Here is a 16310-nt window from a genome sequence, read left to right as displayed (position 1 = left end):
ATTTATCTCAGAAAAGACATACTTATACTTACTATTACCTTGATACTTACTTCATTATTTCATCATTCGACACTGCCATAAATGGTGTCCCCTCACTTAGTCAACAATGTACCACTCGGTTGGTCTCAGGAGTCCTTAGGGAAGGTCACCCCACATGGACGGGGGGTGACCTTCCCAGGGTGGGCAGGGGCTGAGAGATGGGGGTAAGGGAAAAGTGTGCCCAAGGCAGAGAAAAAATTGTGTAAAAAAAATCAAGTCACAGATAAATGCCTGATAGCCAAAGAAAAACTTTTAGAGAACTTTTCAAAAGGAAAGGAAAAATAAAAAGTAAAACAGTCCAGATGATAACCCTTTTTTGCCTGGTCTAGACTTTTGGGAGCCAGGTTGTTTTATTCAGTATCACAGTTCAGTAGGAATTGGTAAAGGATTGTGTTCATAAATCACGGGTGCTATATCTGTATCCTCATACTGAAGTCTTTGTATACATGAAAGCCTACTCCAGAAGCTGCGGTTGCAACGGAACAGTTACTAATAAATCAAGCACTGAGCAGGCACTTATGGTTCATTTGAGTGCTAGGTACTGTGGCTTCTTCAGAGGTATTAAGAATGGTTTCTTTGTTCTCTAAGCTTGAGGTTAAGTGAGGGAAGGGGAAACTAATGCATATAAACAGTAACTAAAACATGGTGATATAATCAAATACTAAATATAGACAGAGTTTCTAGAGAGATCCAGAAAAGTTATGATTCACTGTTGTTTACAAAGACCTTATATCAAAAAGGGAATTTCAGCAGGATTTAAAGGTGGATTTCTTTTTTAAAAAATATTTTACTTATTTATTTTTAGAGAGTGGGGAAGGGAAGGAGAAAGAGTGGGAGAGAAACATCAATGTGTGGTTGCCTCTTGTGTGTCCCCTACTGGGGACCTGGCCTGCAACCCAGGCATGTGCCCTGACTGGGAATTGAACCAGCGACCCTTTGCTTCACAGGCCCATGCTCAGTGCACTGAGCTACACCACCCAGGGTGAAAGGTGGATTTCTTGAAAGGGGCCTATGGAACCTAAGGCACAGGGAAGGGACTGAGGACTGGGAAGGCAGGAAGCTGAATCGAGGTGCAGGCCAGGTTCGAACCTGGATTGCACCGCTTCCCTCTCTTCTCCTGTCTCAGTCTTCCATATTTTTTTTCCACAAATATTTGTTGAACTACTTTTATGTGTATCTGTTTTTTTAAACTGCAAGCAAAAATCCAATCCATCATGAGATTCATGCTCTTCTTGCGCACAGAGAATAGCTACGTAGAAAGAGATTCGTGTGGGTGTCTGTTCCGAGAGCTTCTATCAAATTATGTTTTTTGTGTTAGGTTTTGTGAAAAGGAAAAAAACATCAGTATCTTGACATGGGGAACTAAATGTTCCAACTGACATTCATGTTATCTGGATTTATTTTATTTCGGTATTAATAAGTTTCATATCTCTTTATTAAACTTCACACGGGACATTTGGAATTTTCATCATTTAAAGTATTTGTTATATTATTTCAGAGGGATCCACTAAGAGGAAAAAATGTTATCTGGGATTGAAACTGTTGGGGAAATATAATTAGAAACAAAAACTCCAAACCCAGTAATATTCCCCACAAAAGTATTAGAGAAAGAAAATGCTTATGTTACTGGATAAGCATTAACTAGAATGGGATGCTTTGTGTAAGCCATCCCCCTCAGAGGTTGCAAAGACCATAAGGATTTTACCCTTTTACACAGCCAACCAGATACACCCTGGTACATACATGCTGTCAAGATAAACCACGAGTCCTCACGAGGACTAAATTTGCCTGGCAATTGGAATGACCTAAAGCTAATTGCCTTTCTCTCCAGGCAGAGACAAACCTCTCCTTCATCTTATGACAGGAAGTTGTTTTCAGCTTGGAGCAAGGAACCTAGGAAGTTTGACTCTTACTCCAGCAAGAATGGGGAGATAGAGAGATATTTCTATCTATGGGGAGATGGGGAGATATTTCCCTCTATGTTTGCATTTGAAAGAGAAGGCTCTAGGCCCTTGAAGGAACATTCTGGAGTGTGAGAGTGGCCCCAGGCTTCAAATTAACCATTAGAAAGATTTACATACATTTGGAAAGGGCAGTGAAAGAAATACTAAAAGAAAAAGGAGAGGGGCAAAGTTTGTAACCTTATTTTCAAAGGGAAAAATTAATTAAGCCTCTTATTTTCAATCTGTAGTTATTTGCCTTTACAATAAGTAATATCATTGCTTTGTAAGAAAAGTAGTCAATATATGGTTTCAGGTCTCCAAATATATTGCTGCCTATCCTAAAAGAAGCAAAAAAAAAAAGGCTTTAAAAATTATCATTCCTCTCACACATTCATAGCCACTGGGCTGCTGGTTAAATTAGCTGGGTAGTACTGCTCGGATTTAGCTTTTGTAATGGAAGGTGAGCTTTTGCAGAGAGCAGAATGAGCTATATAAACACAATATAAATTACTTTTTTCAGTTGTGTCAGATTGGACATTCTCAGCTTTCCAGTGCATTTAAGTGAGCTCCTCAACTGAAGGACCTAGTTGCTCATTCAAATGCTAATATTTGGCCATCTGCTTTCTTTTCAAAGCAAGACAAGCTGGAGGTCACATGACCCTAATGACTCTAATTATGAGCTTTCTGGGAGTCATTGCTTAGGTCGCACCCAGAGTGAGCATCTGCTGATGATAAGTAGGAGATTACTAAAGCCTAGTTTCCCTATAAGGCAGCCAATGACTCATTTCTTGATATGTGTATAAAGGGGTTAAGAACAGGCCTCCCCAAAATGGCGATGGGGCTCATGGGAAATTTTTACCTCTGCCTTCAAGAATTTAAATTAGGGACCTTGCCTATAATAAAAGTTATCACCAGAAATAACTTGTGGTCTGTCTATAGGATAGGGCAGGCTTCTAGTTACTGAACATCTGCTTTTCTTACTTATCCAGCAAATGACCTTTCTTCTTCTTCTTTGAAGCTCCACAGGAGCATCATTTCCCTTCTCCTTCTCCTCCTCCTCCTTCTCCTCCTCCTTCTTATTCTCTCCCTTCCCCTTTTCCTTTCCTTGTTCTTTTCCTTTTTTTCCCTTATCATCATCCTTAGCACAGAACGCCATCTATATCTCATTTTCCCTTTCTGTCTCAAAACCTTTCCTGCATGTGGGATCTCTGACTCTCCCTGTATGTGGGGTTCCTGTATGTACCTTTGTAATTAAATTTGGTTATTTTTGCTTGTTAACTCTGTCTAATGGTGATTTGATTATTAGATCTGCCAGCAAAACCTGTAAGGACAGAGAAAAGTTTCTGCTTCCTCACTGTGCATATACAGACCTAAATCCCATATGCTCTAATAAAAGCATTCTCTTTCCCACACAGGTTTTTCCCTCTAAAATTGCTCCATAGAATTTAGTAGGAACAGTTTAAAATTAACACTTGTGTGTGTGTGTGAATAAAGTTAGCATTCTAAAGAAGGATATGAAAATTCTAATAATGACTGATAATGGAGCAGCAGCCTTCACCTGCACTAATTTTAGTTCTCTGTGCAAAGAGAAAAGAATGTCACAAGGGCTCAATCTTTCCAGCAGAGATGTTACTTCATATTACTTTGTTTTGTTTTGTTTTATTAATTAGGAGGTGAAGGCCTAACTTCTAATTATAAGGTTGGGTACTTAAGGGAAAACTCTTCTGACTACCTAAGGCCTTCAGAGACATCCTATAACAAGGCAAATTATTTTCCCTTTCATAAGGCCATTCATTTCTCAAGAGCTTATAGTTTCATGGGATAGATTTTATCTTGTTCCCATTGCTTATACTTTGCAGACTTTACAGGACTCACAGTTCCAAATTTCATGAATATTATTGGATTTATTGTTAACTCAGCCCTTACCATGTAGTAACCATTAAGCAAAACTCTGCTCATGCTAAATTGCATGTTGGGCTATATGACAGTATCTTGTCAATACTGTCTGATGAAATTAATGTTGATTAATGATTAAAGATAATAGCATTGTATCTTCTTTTGAAAAATCCCTAATTATGCCAGCCTGCCTCCGAAGTCAAGTTTAGAGCTTCTTATAATTTCCTATTTCAGTATTGAGGCAAGCTAAGCTTATTTCCATTCTGTGTAAAATGACACCTAGTAGATTATTTATTAATTAAACAAATGTTTTTGTGAACACTACATTGTGCCTACGAGTGTGTTAGAAGGGAACGTGATAGGCATGGTCTAGTCTGGCTTCCTCTTGTTTAGGTGCTAACTCAGCCCTTGAAGTACATATGTGAACTTCACACCACATTTGTTTGCCACACCAGCTATAATGTGGAGTTTGCCAAATGATTTGATTTGTCCTCGTCTATTAACAATTTAAAAATGCATCAGTTGATGGCTTTTAAAAGCCGTTTGTCACACCACCTGCCCAGTCCTGCTCCTCTCCGCCCCGCATTTTCTTTGCTAGGAAAGGACACAAGTTATTTTCTAGGAATAAGGGGTGTCTGATCGGATCAGAGCCTTTTCCCCCACTTCACCTGTCTGTTTTAGTGCTTTGCCTTCTTTCTTACAAACATGTCAATCTTTAAAACAAGCCCTGCTTTTTCTGTAGTGATTGATTCTGTCTGTCCTCTAACTTTTCAGAGAGAGAACAGTAAAGAGGCTTTGACATATTAGAACTCTGTTGTTACCACTCTGCCTCGCAAAGATAACATTAGAGACATATTCATGGCCTACCTGACCTCATCATTCTGGAAATTGGAATTTTGAGATCAAGAATTTAAGGTTCACTTGTTTCATTCTACATATTTTAAAGAAGCTGCACATGCTAAATTCAATAGTTACTATTTTTCTTTATTCTTATTCAATAGTTATCATTTTCACGAGTACCAGAGCCCCCATGATGTTATTTTTTCAACAAATGATAGGTTGAATATTTGTTAATGTAGTTCAGTTCAGTCATATAAAATTTCACATCAGTAAAATTGTCAATAACACACAAAAATATTTTGAAAGTTCATATGTTTAGAGTTTTTGTTCAGAAAATATTATCTTTATAAATATAAGTCAAATGTGTATATATTTTTTTCTGCTTAGTTTTTGAGAAGTAACGAAACCCTGTGGAAGCTACTCCTCATGCTGCAGCGACCACACAGCTCATCTCAGCACCATTTCTACCAGTTTTGGTTGAAATGACGGGGCTCCACTTGTTTCACCATTGGCTCAGATGAGAACCAATTGGATCTCATTTGTGAGATGAGAGAACATAGCAAGAATAGAGAATAACATAGACCCTGAGAGCGCATCAGAGCAGGAAGGCGCTGCATTTCTGAATCAAAGCAGATGCGAGGAACATCGTAAACATGGCCAGAGCAAAAACGATGGCATTTGTTACAAAACAGCGCTTTGAACTGTGAGGGCAGAGGAACGAAAGGGGGCTTCCAGAAGTGAGCAGGATGAATGATGCTAAGTCATGTCACTGAAGGAGGCTGACGAATCTTCAATCTCAGATTGAGAAATATATTGCCCTGTCATATATGATGTGTCAAGAAATGTTTATGACAAATACTTAACCAAATAACTTGAAAATGCTATGAATAGCATCAATACTTTAAGATTTGGAGTCACTGATTAAGGGCCCAAATCAATATATAAAATAAGTTTCAAAATGATTCATATGAGAAGAGGCTTGCGGTTACAGGTCTCTCGCAGTGAGAGGGGTGTGGCCTAACACCTCAATCTAGGAAATTTTTATTATTCTCGTTAATGAAGGTCTTTTCAAAAGGTTTTTTGCCCTATTTACCTTTGGTCAAATCTTAAATCTTCCTCATTTATGGAAAGTTTATTTGAAGCCCCTTCTTCAGAAATCAAAGTGTTTTATTCTGACATTTTACATGTTATGGATGGGAAACACAGACCAACAAACTAAAGAGACACCAACTCAGTGCAGCCCACTGTGGTGGGTGATGACATGGGTCGTCATGACTCTGATGAATTCACAGTTGTCTTCCTTTTTGTCTCTGGTGGCCTGAATCTGGCTTTAGATACGACACAGTGAATACTTGTGGGGAGCCTGGTAAGGCACAAATTAAATATCAATATTCGTATACACCTTAAATTAGGTAACGTCAGCAAATAGTTCTTTAGCCTCATATCTTGCCCCTTCCCCTCTCCCTCTCTGTTTTATTTTTATTTTTATTTTTTCCCCATTGGATGCTTGCTCAGACAGCAGTTTCTCAGCGAAGCCTTCCCTCCATTGGGCCACATGTCTCAGCTCTGCGCTGCCGTAACTACCTAACTAACTCTGGTCTACCATGGCGTTTCACTTCATCCGCATCCCTGAGTCAGCACTTGTTTTCCTTATTAATTAGGTGCCAAGTTCTTTGAAGGCAGAGACCATATATGTCTTCTCATCATGCCTTCTCATTACTGTCTTTCTGGAGCCTTGCATCCTTCCTGATAGAATTTTTTGTGCTCATTAACAGTTGCTCACTCTCCCTGTCACTCCTGCTGCTGTTGTTGGGTTGCTGTTTTGATCATTCCCAGTGCCCTGTGTGCCCCTGTTTGTTGCTGTCCTGAGCACCCCCCCCCTTAACCACTCTGCCTGGGCCGCCGTCTTCCTGGGCCTTCTGCCTGTCAGAGGCTGACCCTACAAGCTGGGTCTGTTCCCGCCTCTCCGGACCTGCAGCCGTCTCCCCTTCCTCCCCACCAGATCCCTATTCGTGCAGCAGTCTGACGTACTGCTACGTATATGCCCTGAAGGAACTTGGTAAATAAGAAGAAACCTCTTCAAACTGCATGAGAAGCAGCTGCAAACCTGTTTAACTCTATTTGGCTTTTTATTATTCCGTTTCCTTTTGCCAGATGGTCTGAACCAAGGATGGAAGTGCCCTAGATTCCCAGATTCGCCTTTTACAGATTCAGTGTGAAGCACTTCGTGGTGTTTATATTTTAAGCATAACTTTTATAATCCTCTATTTTGAAGAGCCATGACTAACTATGGATGCACGTAAAAAGAAAGTTAACGGAAATGAAAAGTCCCCTTCAAATCTGTTTTTGAAGGCGTCTCGTAATTCAGAAAGCAGACCGAGCTGCTGCCTTCCCCACAGACTTGTCTTAGTGTCCTCCTCTCATTTGCTGATCATTCAGAATTCAGTGGCATTTGTTAAAACAAAATACAGGGAAACAGCTTAAGGTTATCCCAAGCCTCCATAATGCAGTGTGGGTAAATGTTGTTTCACAGCTTATTTTAGTATTCTGGGAAGGTTGGCATGGAAACCTCGAGGGCATTTTAGATGCTTGAGACATACAGGTTTTCATTTTGAAAGTCCTGTTCCTTATTTATTTCTACTTAGAATCAATTTCAAGGCTTATTTCTATCTGATTTTAGGAATATGATCTTTTTCATAAGCAGAAGCAGCTCATTAGCCTAATTTTGTAGAATAAATATATATTTTGCTAGAAAATGATGAGGAGGTAGGCAGGGCCGGGGATAACTGTCAAACATTAAGCAATTTAATTTCTTTGGATACAAGTGTGGACTCTGGTTCCAGCCCTTGCCAGTTATGATGGTGGCTATGTTGGTAGCCTCAAAAAGTGAGATAAAAATTGATACAGTAGTAATCAAAGGTAGTAAATGAGGTAACATATGTAATGTACTTAGCAGAGCCTCATATAGAGCATTCATCACCATTCATTCTTGTGTTTGTGAAACACAAGGAGATTGGGGGAAAGAAACATTTCACAAAATACCTGGTTGCAGAAACATTTTACCAGCTGTCCTCATCTGAATCCTTATGTCTCATGCCTGAATACTGTGAAATGGTGGTTTTAAAAGTCTTAAGACCTTCACTAATTTAAATGTGGATAAGCTTTGTGGGTTAAAACAAGGGTGTGAACAAGTTCCATGTCATTTTTTCCCCAATTCATTACCCGTTGTTCTGTTACCGACTGGAGCTCTTCTTGCTCCATGATAATTACTGACCATCAATGTCCCTTGGGGCTCATAGACCTGGGGTTCAATTCTTGTCTCTTCTACTAAACAGCTGTGTGACCTCAAATGAGGATTTTCAACTCTGGAAACAAAGAGTTGAAACCTTTCAACAAAGGTTTTCTTATATGTAAATTAAATAGTGATCAGTTATATGGTTTCTAATCAATGTGTATTTTAGTTTTTAAATACTATGCTTCTGTCAGTTCTGGGTGTCAGGATGGGGTCTGAGTTTCTGGGTGCCATTTTTATCCACTGCCCATTAAATTAAAATATCATATTGAGAATTATATAAAGATTATTTTCCATTCTTTACAGCCCTCAGTCTGCCCCGAGTTTGTCGAGCTTTTAGTAACTTCTAAGTAAATTAGCTACTAATTTTTTATAACTTAGCATCTCAGAATATTTGGCAAATTTGATGACACTGGTTTTCCAAAACCCCCCAGCAAATAAAAGATGATTATTGCTAAATCTATTTTTAAAAATACAGGGACCAGCCTTTCATATTCTTACTTTAAGTGGCATTTCTTAAGCACAAGATAGCCAAAGAACAATTGGTATATTTGACACTAAAATAACCAAATGATATGAATAAGTTATGATGAGAGAGCAACACAGAAGAGCAACTTTAATATTATAAAATTTGCCAGTGTGTGGATGGATGACTATTAATTTATGGCAAGCTAATCATAGGCAATGACTTGCTGGTCTGAAGGGGTTCTGTCAAAGCAAGTTCTCTGCTGAATGGACTCACCCTTGGAGTGACTTGGGTTAGAGATAAAGATAAGTATGCCTCTGGTGAGGGTATCAATGGCATAATTATATAGATCTTACACTTCAAAACTTCAACCTTAGCCCTGGCTGGTGTGGTTCAGTGGACTGAGTGATGGCCTGTGAACCAAACAGTCACTGGCTTGATTCCCAGTCAGGGCACATGCCTGGGTTGCAGGCCAGCTCCCTAGCTGGGGGCATGTAAGAGGCAACCACACATTGATATTTTTTTCCCTCTCTTTCTCCCTCCCTTCCCCTCTCTCTAAAAATAAATAAATAAAATCTTTAGGAAAAAAACTTCAATCCTTATAACTAAAGTCTGACCAGGCTACCAGAAGACTCTCAATTAATTTTGGAAATTCCACCACTACTCTATTATATTTTCAAAAACCAAACATTCACATGAAATTCTGTATAATTCAAGACTGCATATGTCATTTTGTTCAAACTCTTAGTTTCTAGATTAATTTCATTTTTTTTCCTCCTGAAGAAAGTCTGGGAAAAAAATCTTCACTATAGTAACTGATTACTTCCATTTCCTGCAGTATTTCTTTTCTTGTGGTTGCTGGGTTCCAGCCAATTCTATTTTTGCATTTATATTCTCCATTACATTTTTTTTTCTGAGTAGAAGAATTTTTGTGTTTTTCATTTTGTCAAAATGGAACTTTTCTCATGTCAGGTCATGATTTTGGTGTTTTCAAAGCTTAAAATGCAGTGCAGAAAATGTATGTCTACATAAGTAAGCATATCATGAGCTTTGTAAGAAGATCTGATAATGTAAAACGTCTTTGCAGCCGTCAGTGGGTCGGGACTGCCCAGCCACTTATTCTTGAGACCTGCACTTTCTAGTGTAGCAGTCAGCTTGACCCAGCTGTGTTTTAAGAGAGTCTAGGAAGTGACTTCATGAGAATGCAGAAAACTAAGAGATTAAATAATAGTAACATACAAAGACAAATAGCCTATTTCACTGTCTGAGTGCCGGACAGTTCTGAAAGTGGAGGAAGATGCAATTCAAAAAATATTCAAGTGAATGTCCACATATGAATGCATAAAAGAGGTACAGGAGTGGGTGTTGGAGACATTTTCAGTCTTTTTTTTCTGGTTGTTTTCGTGTTTGTGTTTAGAGCAGTCTGTCGTTATTTGGCTGGGATGCATGAACATTTACAGTTCGGAATGTAAGCATTTATAACTTAAAAAAGGCACAGACTTTCCCTGGGAGCAGATTCTCTTTCTCTGTCTCTATACTGTATGTTGAAGAATAACCAAGAAAATACTAGGATTTCTAGAGTTTACCTTTTAATCGAACTATCTGTGGTAGATGCTTTCAGAAACAACTGACCTGAGTCCCATTCTCTGCCATCCTGAAAGTGAAAGAAGGAAGTATAGCTACAGGGAGAACCCGAACCAAATCAAAGAGTGTTCCGGTTTTCGGATCGTGGCCATTGTGTGTTGGAAAGACTTCATCTCAGACCTGAACTGTGGAATATGCAAACCTGTTTCCTAAGCCTGATCCTCCACAGCACATCTCTGTGTGGGTTGTCCTTTGGAATCTGTAAAGCTGAAAAACCATAAAACCAACAAAACTTCCTCTTCTCACCCAGACCTACTTCAACTAGATCTGTGAACATGTGAATGCATTGGACTTCTAGGCAGGAGGGCTCTCATGAATTCTACATCCTCACTGTCTGGAGTTCTTTATATGAATCCTGGCATCTGGGGGATAAATAATTACTAAAGTTACAGGTTGGCATTGTCTCAATTTCTGGCAGCAGCTCTTATGTCTGATATCTGGTAGGCACCCTTTCCACATTACCCTGTGTGAAAAATGAACACTTAACTCCAACTGACCCTGCCCGTTTTCTTTTTTCTACCTAGGACTTACAGATATGTCTGATGTGTTTTAGATTTATGTGTGTAATTATTTATTGTTCATTTTCCCTAACTAGCATGTTCATGAGAGCAGGAACATTTTCTGTTTGATCACCGTTGAGTCACTAACCTCCAGTCCAGTTTTTGGCACATAGCAGATGCTAATTGACTGTTTGTTGAGTGCATAAATCTAGTTGCTGTCTTTATGCCTCCACTGATGTTTACCGGTCCTTGGCCTTTCCTCATCACACTCTGCCACTCTTCTCTTTCTCTCCGCTTCCCACAATTCCCATCCTTAATAGTAACTTTCTTTACTACAGTGAAGTTACCTACTCGAATAAGGAACCACCTCTGCTAGATCTTTCTCATGTGCTTAGTGTGACACCATCTGTGGCCAGCCGTGCCCTCCTAGAGATGAAGGTTGAACTCTCTCTTTGGCTTCCTTACGGTCTTTCTTGATGTGGGACAGTCGTTCTCAAAGTGTATTCCCAAGGCCAGCTGCATCAGTATCACCTGGGAACTCATTAGAATTGTAAATGTCGGGGCCCTGCCTAGACCTACTGAATCAGAAACGTGGGTGCACCCCAACAATCGTTTCTCGGAGCCTGTAAACAATTTTGGTGCTAACATCTGAGAATCACTGATAGGACACAGATTTCATTCATGACTTTGTTTCTAACTTTTCATAAACCCTGTAATTTCTCTGGATTTATTTCTTCCAGGGCTCATTATACTAAATTTTCTATCTAGGTTAATACAGGGGTTTAAGATGTATTTACTAAAGTGTGGGATGGTGGATGGGCTCTGTGAAATTATGTGCCCTTGCAGAATTTTGCAGCGTGGGAGCCACCTTTTTATTTATTTTTTCAGAAAATAGTCAAAGTCAAGATTCTGGAACACTTGACTACATTTCCCAATCTCTTTTTATATGCCTGCCTCCTCCATCCTCCACCCTCCCACCCTTCTCCCCACTTCCACGGCATGTGTAAATTCAACTTCGTCCGGCTAGAGGTGACCCATAGTTCTTCAGGGAAAATAGTCAAAGTAACTAATTGGGTCTAAGCTTAAAAAATAAAACACTTTAGAACAAGAACTGTTACGTATATAAAACTTCTCCCTCTGGAAATTCTGTTTTAGAAAAAGAGAGAAATAATTGCCAATTTAAAATTTTTTTATGTACTAAATCTGTTTTAATTTATAAAATAATGATACATTATTGCATTTTTTATTAAAACCAGTTTTATCCCTTATGGAAAGATATTTCTGACACCACATTTCACTCTTCATTTGATTATAATTTGGTTAACGTACCGGCAGCTCAGTGCTTTGCAGGCTTGGCCTCCAGCCCCTGGCCCTTTATGGCTAAAAGAACACTGGGATCAGGCCTCTGTCTCCAGAAAGGAACGGACAAGGTGGCTGAAGCCGTGTTATCGTAGGACCTACAGATACATGCATCTAATAGTTCTCCTCAGTCATTTAAACAAATCGCTTTTCAAAGCAGAATCACATCTCTGGCCTCTCTTTCTAGGGAAGACTAATTATGGTCCCTAAAGATCTGTATGTCTGACCTAAGAATAAGGAGGTGCTGTTTGTCCATCAAAAGGGAGCATCACAGCTTGGAAGGTGGTGATGTGGGCGAAGCAGCCGCAGGTGTCTAGAATGGAGAGAAAACCCAGCTCTCCTTGCCTGCAGTGTTGGAGCAACAAAGATATTGCATTTTGAAGAAAAATAAACAAGTTTGGAAAGACTAGTTATCAGGACTGTATTTTTTTTATCTTTTATCTTTCTTTTTTTTTCTTTTATTTATTTATTTTTTATTGATTATGCCATTACAGTTGTTCTATTCCCCCCTTCATTCCCCTCCACCCTACCCCCCATCCCTACTTTTACCCCCCCTTTAGTTTATGACCATGTGTCTCAAGTTCTTTAGATTCTATATTTCTCCTACTATTCTTGCCCCCCCCATCAATTTTCTATCTACTGTCTATGCTACTTATTTTCTGTACCTTCTCTCCCCTTCTCCTCCTCCCACTCCCCTGTTGCTAACTCTCCTTGAGATCTTCATTTCTATGTTTCTGCTCCTGATCTAGCTGTCCTTTTAGTTTGCTTTTGTTTTAGGTGTGGTTGTTGATAACTGTGAGTTTGCTGTCCTTTCACTGTTCATGTTTTTTTAACTTCTTTTTCTTCGATAAGTCCCTTTAACATTTCATATAATAAGGGCTTGGTGATGATGAACTCCTTGACTTTGATCTTATCTGAGAAGCACTTTATCTGCCCTTCCATTCTAAATGAAAGTTTTGCTGGATAGAGCAATCTTGGTTGTAGGTCTTTCGATTTCATGACTTTGAATACTTCTTTCCAGCCCCTTCTTGCCTGTAAGGTCTCTTTTGAGAAATCCGCTGACAGTCTGATAGGAACTCCTTTGTAGGTGACTGTCCCCTTAGCTCTTGCTGCTTCTAGGATTCTCTCCTTCATTTTAATCTTGGCTAATGTATTTAATTAACAGAGTATTTCATCCAAACCAACTTGTAGCCAGTTGACTAAACCGACTAAGTAAACTTCCAGCAACTGCATGAGTGCTCTCTAAAGGGATGGGAAATGAGCCCGTGGGATGAGGGACATTGCCTGGTGTGAGGGAGAAACAGCTTACATCTCCTGTGAAAATCATGGCCATTGCTGTTAAGTCTACGAAAATAGCTCTCCAAGAGAAAAATATGAGTCTGATACTCAGGAATGTTATTTATTTAGTGTATCCAATTTTATAATGGTGAAGGGCCCACGACAATCCCTTTTTAATTGTCCTAAAAGTACATTTCCTTTTGAAATAAGTAGGAGGCAAGCAGATTCATTAGTTTCTAAAGGATATTAGCAACATAAAAAAAAATGATCCGGGGGAAGCAGTTCATGCTTTGAGCAAAAATTATGTCACTACGTACCTGTAAGCCATTTATTTCTCCTTTTAACCATAACCTTTAATTGTACTCCTGTCTGTACTAGACCAGTTACTCACTTCTTGACTGCTAAAGTAATATTTTAGGATTACATATGGCCTGACTTTTTACTTTTCTGTTAGTGACCATAGGAGGGAAACAAACCTAATAATTTTATGAGTGTTGAGAACATAGTTTTTCTTAGGTGTATTTAATTTTGACTATATCCTGGGGGGATGACAAAGAACCCCTGAAATAATAAGAACTTAAGCCAGTGCAAGTTTGGCATATTGTTCCATCATCATCGAGGACCCAGAGGCCCTTTAATATTTTTGCCTTGTTGTCCTTAACATGCAACATCCATTTTGTCTGCAAAACGGCTGCGTCAGCTTCCACCATCTCTGCGCCTGTGCACAGGCGTGCCAGAGGTCAGGAAGGGAGAAGAGCAGGAGAAGGGCATGGGTTCACCCTGTACGCTTATTACCTCCTAGTCAAGCACACATCTCAGTGCCACTGACCAGCGTTTATTTGGTCACACTTTGCTATGGAGGTGAAATGTGGCCTTTATTCAGAATTAACATGTGCCCATCTTTTGCTGAACTGGAGGAAGAGAATGGATAATGGAGGATAATTTGTAGCCTCTGCCACACTAGAATTAGAACTATTTATTTTTTTAATCAGGGGAAGAAGTACAGATTATTAGGGTTGTGATAAATGTTCACTGCTCAGTTGCAGTGATTATAGATAGGACAAATATAAACAGGAAATTAAATATCTCTTATAAATTGATAATTTGTGATTTTAAAGTTGCCTATTATTTATGAAGCTGAGTGTTATTCTCAGCTTGAATTAGATCATAAATCCTGGTGATTTGTATTGATAAGAGGAAAAACATTTATAAAATTTTAAGCAGTATGCTAGGTTTCTGATCTACATTATCATTTTTCTTAATAACCATCTAGTATTACATAGTTTAAGAATTTGCTTTCTAGAAGAATTGATTAACTTGCTCAAGAGCACATAGGTAAGAATAAATGGAGATGGATTTTAATGCATGGCTGTATTATTACAAAGTATTTGCCCCCCCCATGTTTTTCTGTATGCCAGTAGCTTCTCATGGTCACTGACACTGTATTTGATTCATTCCAGCTCTCTTGAGATCTGCCTTCTTAAGGATTTTACCTATAGCTGCTGATTGAATGAATCAAATAGTGAATTCACTATTTTTGCTGATTCTGTGAAAAATTTCTTTCGTTTTTTAGACTAAAGTCATCTATCTAATCACTTAACTATGTTTGATTTCTGATCGAAGCCAAGTAATGGCTAAGTTTTAAAAGCAAATTAGGTGACATAATTAGTGGAAAATTCCAAATGGATTTGTTTTCTTTATAAGAAAACAAAAGAGAGAAAGAAACAAGTTAATAGGAAAGAAAAGACAATGTATGTCTCTTGGCTTCCAAGTTCTTAGCACACCTGAGTCCCCTCATGTTGTGGGCTTATTTTATGTGCATTCTATGTCCCCAAACATCTGCTCTTCCTCTTTCAGTTTTATATTTCATCATTCAATAGCACATTTAAAGCCACTTAATTTAAGAAAGCATGTTTAGTGCCATTTAGTGGTTAATACATTTGAATAGTAATAATAAAGAAAATGCAAACACTCCATTTATGAGCCTGAAATAGACTTTCATGAAATAAGTTTTAAAATAATTAAATATATGCTTGCCACATTTATGCATATTAGCCTTCAGAATACTGAAACAGAAATTAAATAAAGTTTTCCTTTGGTACTCTTAAAATGTTTATTTGTTGACGAATGTGACTTACTTGTCCTTATGCTTTAAAACAGTTTTTAAAAATTTAAGTTATCTTAACTAAATTCTGAAATTTGGGTAATTAGGTTTGCAATATATGAATTATTGGTTTCAACTATCTCTACAGAAAATTCCTTTTTATGGTTTTAATGCTAAATTTGAGTTTCATTATTAAGGTATGGAAAGTTTGGGGCATTAACCAAATCAGGGTACTCTCATCAACCAATCTTAAGGAAGAACCTTAATGAGGAAAAATGACTTTAAACGGTGACATTCCTTTCCAAAATACACATGTTGGTCATTTCCTTCCTTTAGGTAGTTGGAAAATAGGAGTCCTTGGTATGACTTCAACCCTCTTCATGTCTCAGGTTTATTTATTTCATATGGGCCCTTCATTATCATCATCTTCATCATGGTGGCTCATTTCTTTTTTACTGAGTGTGGAGCCCTTACCATGTGTTACTGTGCTGAACATTATAAAGTTCTAGGAAGTAGGTAATATTGTTTCCCCATTTTAAAGATGATATAATGGAGGTTTAGTAACGTTGAACCATTACCCTGTGGTCTCAAGGCTGATAGCTGGGCAGGCCTCGTGTAGGCTGAGAGCATCTGAAACCCACAGCCTGGCCTCTAAACTGTGCCATGATGCCCGCACACACCCACTCCCAGATCCTTAAATCTGACTCTGGCCATGTCTGGAAGGCTCAGTGTGACTGCTTTATCACCCAGTCTTCTATCTGCAAGTTCATCGAGCCCCCTGGAATTTTGAGCCACAAAATGAATGACATTCTCTGTCTTCATGCTAAGGTGTACACGGACTAGGTCTAAAGGCTCTTTGTGTTTGCTGTTTTCAGTCGATTGGTAAATTGTTTTAGTTGACCAATAAATTGGAAAACATTTTCACCAATGAAGTGAGTAGCGTCTTCAC

The 16310-nt window shown here is 38.7% G+C and overlaps 1 protein-coding gene across 23 annotated transcripts in view; it reads left to right on the top strand.

Moving 5' to 3' along the window:
* MAP2 (microtubule associated protein 2) overlaps positions 1-16310 on the top strand; it is a 255452-nt gene that overhangs the window by 71758 nt on the left and 167384 nt on the right. The window lies entirely within an intron of this gene.

Source organism: Artibeus jamaicensis, unplaced genomic scaffold, assembly GCF_021234435.1.
Source record: "Artibeus jamaicensis isolate MK-2021 breed Jamaican fruit bat unplaced genomic scaffold, CSHL_Jam_final contig_1015, whole genome shotgun sequence".
Lineage (NCBI taxonomy): Eukaryota > Metazoa > Chordata > Mammalia > Chiroptera > Phyllostomidae > Artibeus > Artibeus jamaicensis.
The sequence above is the reverse complement of the archived record's forward strand: the minus strand, read 5'-3'. Positions and strand labels throughout refer to the sequence as shown.